This window comes from Leptodactylus fuscus, chromosome 2, assembly GCF_031893055.1.
Source record: "Leptodactylus fuscus isolate aLepFus1 chromosome 2, aLepFus1.hap2, whole genome shotgun sequence".
Lineage (NCBI taxonomy): Eukaryota > Metazoa > Chordata > Amphibia > Anura > Leptodactylidae > Leptodactylus > Leptodactylus fuscus.
The window spans coordinates 123,866,865-123,874,878 of NC_134266.1; positions in this window are offsets into that span (position 1 = coordinate 123,866,865).

Genomic DNA, 8,014 nt, shown 5'->3' on the forward strand with positions numbered 1-8,014 from the left:
ACTAGCAAGGACAAGCCTGCCACAGAATCAGCGTTGATTTTCCGAATGCTATACACTGTATAGCATTCGGCCAATCAACGCTGGTTCTGAATCGAATATTTACTGCGAATAGCTAGTAGTATTCGATCAAGTACGAATGTTTTGAATACCATAGTATTCGATCGAATACCTACTCGATTGACTACTACTCGCTCATCTCTAATTATGACCCATACTATTACCAGTGTTTACCTAAGAAGACTAAATGACTATGTACTTCATTGTATGGCCCTATTTACCCAAAAGATGTGCCTGAAACACCTGAAGTAAATATATAAGGGGGGTGTCCATATACTAATGGTAGTGCACATACCCTGACCCAGATAACACTATATAGACTGGTCTACTGAACTAAAAAATGATTGTATTTTAGGATAGATATTTCTGGCTAATGGTGAATATTCATTCTTTGTATGTTGGTTCAACTTCAGGGACACTTTAAAATGACCTCAGTTTCTGTTTGATGTTGAAAATTGTTTTGCACCTTTAGGGGAACTTGACGTTTGACAAACACATGGTATGGATTATTTTCTTTATGTCATGGAAGAAAAAAAATCAGCTAAATTTTTTTCAACTGGGGATAAAATCCACTCTGACCAGGTTTAAGACATCTGAAGAAGGTCCTTTGAACTTGGTCTGCGGAGAGACATGAAGGAAATTAACTTGAATATCTGCCACCTCACAGCAAGTATGAACTCTGCATGCAATCAAAATCTTTGCTAGTATTGATCATTTTAATAGCTCGGCAAGCCAGCCACAGAAAACGCAGCTTTGAACAATATGCTCTAGTCATAAAAGCCACTTTATCCCTGTGAGCCAAACCTTTACAGCCACAACATAAAGAGACGTTTGGAGTAAAATATAACTGTTAGTTTAAAATCCACTCATTAGTGAAAATGAGCTTTAAGTGTTTCTCTGTTAAAGAGGAAAATGGAAAAAAAATACTTTTCTTGACGGACCTGTTCGTGAAAAACACCTCCCTCCAATAGCTTGTCTCAGCCACTACCTGATTATTTTCTGGCATTTAGCACAATGGCAGGTCTGCCAGATTTCCATATGGTAGGGTCTGTTTGTTTCCTCGGAATGTCACATATAATTCATCTTGAGATGTTTATTTGCCTAATGTAACTTTTTATTGCCCTGCATTATTTATTTCCTAGGTTTGTCAGCAGCGCCGAACTCCGTCCTCTTCTTGGAGTCTTATTAGCTAAAGTGCCACAGAGCCTGGTTTGCTTTTATCATCTCAGTATGACTGTAAGAAAGGCGTTATCAGCCCAACAACTTCCTGAAGAAAAAGACAAAAAAAAAATCACACTTAAAAGAGTACAGTACATTACAATGTTTACAACTCTGTGGAAAAGAACGAAGTTGACATTCATTTTAATTAGCTGTGATATGTGTATTTATATAGATTCCAGCAGTGGATGTAAAACCTGCAAAGACTATAATGGAGGCAAATTATAGTAGCAAAGAAATGGAAATCAGTGCAGTCAGAAGATAATTACATAATATGTAATATGGGCATTCTGTCTTGCAACTCTCCATTGTTGTACAAAACTATTGTAAGTGCCATAGACTTGAAATACTTGTGAGTGGGCGTACATTTACCACTTAGACTCATTGGCTAATTAGACAAAGGACGTCGCCTCTCATGATCTCACAAACACATCTTGTGGTTAGGAAGTCATTGTTTGTTGTAATGACAGTTTCTAATATACTATGAATATTGATATAATCAATAGGTTAATTGGAACCTTTAAAAGGGAAAGTATCACTATATTTTATTTAAAAGCAAGCAGTTAAATTTATTCATAAATATATATATATATATATATATATATATATATATATATATATATATATATATTTGTAATTTGGTTCTATTTATTTGTCAATTTATTATTCATTTTTTATATGATTAATCTTGCTACCATTTTGCCAGCGGTCAAATGGTCATAGGCAGCAATAGACTAGAGCCAGACCATTAAAGTCTATGGGAGGGTGTTCCTGACATACTCTGTGCAGGGATATAGGAAGAATATGCAAATCTGTTTCCCAAGATGTAAATAAGGAAACAGTGCCTTTGTATGCTGCCATCTATTTGAAACTCCCTTGAACATTATGCCCGACTTTCCCACAAGCCTTTTCTGCAATGATGCAGGATTTTGCCATGTCAGTACCCCAGCTGTGGAAAGCGCTGTTTTCCATATTCTTCCCATAATCCCCCACAGTGGAGCTAAAATGGCTTTGTAAGACTCCACACACCTGACAAAGTAGTCTCTCCTCAAGGAGTGACATTATCCCCATAATCTGTGCAGGGAGTGAGAATAGATAAACTGTGAAATAATCTATTGCCAGCACTGGATGCAATGATGGTTCCATGAGATACCTTTTCTGTTGTAATCCTGTCTGTGATATAAATGAGGTGACTGCTGCAAAGAAAACCCCTACAGAGTTGACAAGGGGTCAGTCTCTTTTTAGATATATATGGACCAATATGAGTATTGCAGGATGTAGTACTTTTCACAATGAGTGAAACGGTTGCAATAGTTTGCGGTTTGCTAAGATTTTTGAAAATGTTCTGGTTTGATAAGATCGCAACATTTTTGGTTGATTTGTATAAACTTGCATAAAATGGTCGCAACCAATTGAAATAAATGAATCACGTGACTTCCTAAACCGTTTAGGCTCACCTATAATGCATTTCAAACATCCCTCATTGGCAAAATAAAAAGCTCATGTTGATGAAGACGATGTCCGTTTGTGGGGGATATTTGAGAGACAGGGTCTCAGACAGTATGAATTTGAGTTAGGAAAAAATACACAAAGAATACAGTGTGGGGCTCTGGGTGTTGATGTAATTAGATTTAGTTAATTGACATAGACAGGGAAATGAGTGAGAGTTGTATGTCTTGTCACAACACTGTTATTGTGAATCAGTGCATTGCAGGTAGAGATGAGCGAATAAAAGCTGATGAAGTGGAATTCAATCCAAATTTCAGGAAATATTCAATTCACATCGAATCTGGAGTTCCTCACACTTCGTGGTAACAAATCGCATTTTTGCTTGCTGCACAAGTTAAGGTGTAGGTCAAGGAATTTTGGGAACTAGGGATCACCCACAATGCCATGCGTGCAGCCAATCAGCAGCCAGACAGCCCTGTGATGTCACAGCCCTATAAATACCCTTCACCATCTTGCAATTAGGCATTTTCCAGTTTACTTAGTACAGGGAGAGTCTTCAGGAGGCGTTAGGAAAAGTGGTAGAAAAGACTTGAAAACTGATATTTTGCTCAATTGAAGTTCAGAGAAAGAGCATTAGATGTGTAAGGAAAGCATAGGGAGGAATTTATACAGAGTATTGAAGCAGAACAGGGTTCATTTGTGGTGTTTACAGTCTGGGAAATAGGGACAATCCTACTGTCGTTATAAAAGGCGTGCACTCTTTCACACTACAGTAGGATCTTGGGCCTCTCGGTTTTAAGAGCGACGCCTGACACAGGCGTGTCATACTGACTTACAGTATTGTTTAACTCCCACAGCAGACTCCCTATGCATGTCACTGCCAGGCACAGTGTTCTATACCACTATACAGGCTTTGTGCAGCCAGTAAATATCTGTTTTTGTTTTTTTTCTAATGAGATTCAACACAAATCAGTTCAGATCGAAGCAAATCGTTTCAGAAAATTTGGTGAACCAGCTGCTTATCTCTAAGGGTAAATTCACACAGGGTTTTTTGGTCCGGAACCTGAGGTGGAGGCTTCCTCAGGTTCCGGACCAAAAAATGGGTGGCCATGACTGAATGCCGGTGCACTGCATTGGCATCCAGACACACACTCTGCTCCGGATTAGGCCCAATGAATGGGACTAGTCGAGAGGAGGGAGTGTCTTCAGGCCAAATCAGGAGGCAAAACGGCTTGAAGAATGAGCATGAGCAGAACAAACAGCTCCCGGAAAAAAGACCTGACCAGCTCCCATTGATTTCAATGGGAACCGTCTTTATGGTCAGGATTTTGAGGCAGATATGGCCTTAAAATCCTGACCAAAAAACCCCATGTGAACTTACCCTAATTGCAAGTCCTGACTGTGTGTAGTAAGTGACAGCCACAAATTCTCTACATTCAGTTTAAACCCAATATGCACTGTGTGGGCTGCATTACTGCACCGTGCAGCAGCAGCAGCATTAATTTATGACAATTCTTAGCAAAAAAAAATAAAAAATCTGTACAATTTAGTCATGCCAAACACATTCTTTTTGTACATTTTTTCTGTAATTTGGCTAATGCATCTCTTTTTATCCAAAATTGTCCAGCATGGATGAGTATCAAAAATATAAAATTTAACTTTTAATCAATGCATTCAAATAAAAAAACATCGGCCTCCACAACACTTACGTGTTTCTTATAGAGCTCTTATTTATAGTGTCAATAAGGCTAGGGTGCCACATAGCGAACTAAGGGTGCATTCACACTGAGTAAACGCTAGCTTATTCTGAACGTAAAACACGTTCAGAATAAGCGGCGTCTAAAGCAGCTCCATTCATTTCTATGGGAGCGGGGATACGAGCGCTCCCCATAGAAATGAATGGGCTGCTTCTTTCACTCCGTGCAGTCCCATTGAAGTGAATGGCACTCCCCATTCACTTCAATGGGACTGCACGGAGTGAAAGAAGCAGCCCATTCATTTCTATGGGGAGCGCTCGTATCCCCGCTCCCATAGAAATGAATGGAGCTGCTTTAGACGCCGCTTATTCTGAACGTGTTTTACGTTCAGAATAAGCTAGCGTTTACTCAGTGTGAATGCACCCTAAAGCAAAAAAAAAGCAATGCAGGAAAAACCGTGGCAAAAAACACATCATGGTTTTTCACGCATTGTTTTTCACAACGGTTTTGGAAATTGCAGAGTGTCTGTACCACATAATTTTTCACAATTTGTGGATGGGATTCGCTACAATGATGATGGAATGTAAGTTTGAAAATGTTGATACAGACCTATGAACACACAGATGGCCCACGAACATAACATAAAACTAGAGAAATAAAAACCACATGGTTATTATCATGTCATGTTCATGTCTTTGTCCATGTGCAAACTTACAAGGGATCAAATAATTATGTCCTTCACTGTATGTGTTTGGACCATTTTTACCATTCCTGCTTGTTGGAGTGTCAGAGCTTTTCAAGGCAGACCGTTCAATGATCCACTCACTTCACATCCTGGAAGTTTTTCATTCATACTCAGAATACTTACATATATATGTTTATATATTTACATGAGACAAAGATATTTTGCCATAATTTTGAAAAGGTGCCAACAATTTTGTCCAGACCATTTTTGGATTTTTTGTGTGAAATTATGTCCAATTTGCCTTTTTTTCTCAGTTTTTTTGTGTTGTTCCAAAACACACAAAGGGAATAAACATGAGTATAGCAAAATATATGTAATTGCAATAATTACAAATTGAAATTATTTTCTGGGAGAAATACTTCATTTTCTGGAAAAATGTCAGAGGTGCCAACACTTACAGCCATGACGGTATAGACTAAGAATGTCTGTAAAGCACAATCATGCAATCTAGTCCTGTGATACAACACATCCCAGTAAGGCTGTGTTCACACAGTGCAGTTTTGCTAAAAAAAACAAACAAAAAAAAGCACATTTTTATCAGAAACCAAATGGGTTTTTGAAACCCATACATGTTTTTTAACTCCTTAACCACTTCAGTACCGGGCCAATTTGTGGTCCGGGACCAGACATTTTTTTTTTTTTTTTGTATGTGCGGTTTTGAGGGCTGTAACATTTTTCCCGTATATCTCAGTCAACTAATGTTTGCGTCTTTTTTCGCAGACACATAGGGCTTTATTTTTATGTTGTTTTTATTTTCAAATGTGTTTTAATTTTTTTTTATATCCATGAACATAATATAAGGGAAATTGTGTCTGGTTTTCAATTTATTATTATTTTTTTTTTATTTAATAACACAAAGTGTCATTGAAAAACTTTATAAAATAGTTTTTCCTCTCTGTTACAGTAATTTTTATTTTGTATGGTGTTGTCGGGGGTGGGGCTATAACCTTTAATAACGGCGTCTTATTAGCGTATTATTATTATTTTTTATTATTATTTTATTTACATTTTTTAAAACTTTTTTATTATTATTATTATTATTTTTTTTTCTTCAGATTGTGTCCCCATAAGGTCATAAGAGACCTTTGGGGACATCTGATCACTTTTTTTTTTGTTACAGAGGCTGATTTCCCCTGAAACTGAGGCTGGTACATTTAGCCTCAGTTGCAGGAGGAATACAGCCTCCTGCACACTGTATACACAGTATACAGAGCTGATCTGAGTCCTGTAGGACCCAGCAGCTCTTGCAAGATGCTGCTCCCAGCAGATCATGTGACCGCCGGGTCACAGGGCAACCGCATCATGGCGGCGCCCATAGCCGTGTATACAGCGCTCATTGAGCACTGTATATACAGCGATCGAGATGTCAGGGAAGGGAATAAAGCTTCCCTGTCATCTCTCTGGGAGCTCCGGCTGAAGTTACAGCCGGTTCCAAGCTTCAATAGCTGCACGATCTCCGTGCAGCTGCTGTGTTCTGACTGGATGTACCGGTACGTCCTGTCAGAACAAGGCAACCACTTCCCGGACGTATATAGTCTATGGGCGGTCCGGAAATGGTTAAAGACAGAACCTAAAAGTGCCTCAAAACCAGGCCTCATTTAAAAAAAAACAAAACTGATGGGTAAATTTACTTTGAGACACTTTTACTTACACAGTGATTTTGAAAATGTTTTTTTCATGACATATTTTGCTTCATATTAATGGTTAAGCGTTGATCATTGATCAATATTTTTGTTTATACATATATATATTTATATATATTTTTTAATAGGAAATATGATGGGAATTTGGAAAAAAAATGCAATTTTCAAAATGTGAAATGCACTCGTTTTCAGAGAGAAAGTCATACCATCCAAGTACACAAATAATTATTATCTACCATATCTCTTCTATATATTGGCATCATCTTTTAATCGTAATTAAATTTATTTTGGACATTCAAAGGCTTACAAATGTAGTGATTTTCCAGATTTGCAAGAAAACTTACCAAACTAATTTTTTAGGGACTACTTCATTTCTGAAGGGGTTTATAAAGTCCTATATATTTGAAATCTCCGTAAATCACCCCATTTTCAAAACGGCACCTCTCAAATAATGCAAAACAGCATTTAGGAAGTTTGTTAACCCTTTAGACACAGTAATTAAAACAAGATGGATCTGAAATTTAAACATTTCATTTTTTTCAATAATACATTAACCGGTTAAGGACCGCTGGCCGTAAATTTACGGCCAGCAGTCCTGGTCTCTAAGACCAGCCGATAGTAAATTTACGGCCGGTCTTCAGAGACTCACTAGGCAGGGGGTGGGGCGGGGGGAGGGCAGGGGTTAGGTGTTACTGACACCTAACCACCCCCTCAACAATGTTCAGTCGGACTCAGTTCCGACTGAACGTTTTAACCCTTTCGATCCTGCCGTGAAACATCACGGCGCGATCGAAAGGGATCCGCCGCAGATTGAAGGTGATCGGCACCCCCCGCGGCGAGATCGGGGGGTGCCGATGTCAGTAGAAGGTAGTCTGGGGTCTGGCCAGTGACCCCAGACTACCGGAGCCCCCACATACCTGGTTGATCCTGCCGACCGATGGAGGAAGTGAGCGATGTGTCTCACTTCCTCTGCAGCTTGCAGGACACGAGCAGGCTCATGTCCTGCTCGTGTCTTGCAAGCTACTATACAGAATCAGTTGGTGCTTTCATCAAAGCATCAACTGATTCAAGTGTCCTAAATGGACACATGAAAAAGTTAAAAAAAAAAAAAGTTAAAAAAAAATAAGGTGTATGAAAAAAGTAATAAAGTTATAAAGCCCAAAAATCCCTTTTTCTCTATACAAAATGAATTATATAAAAAAAGG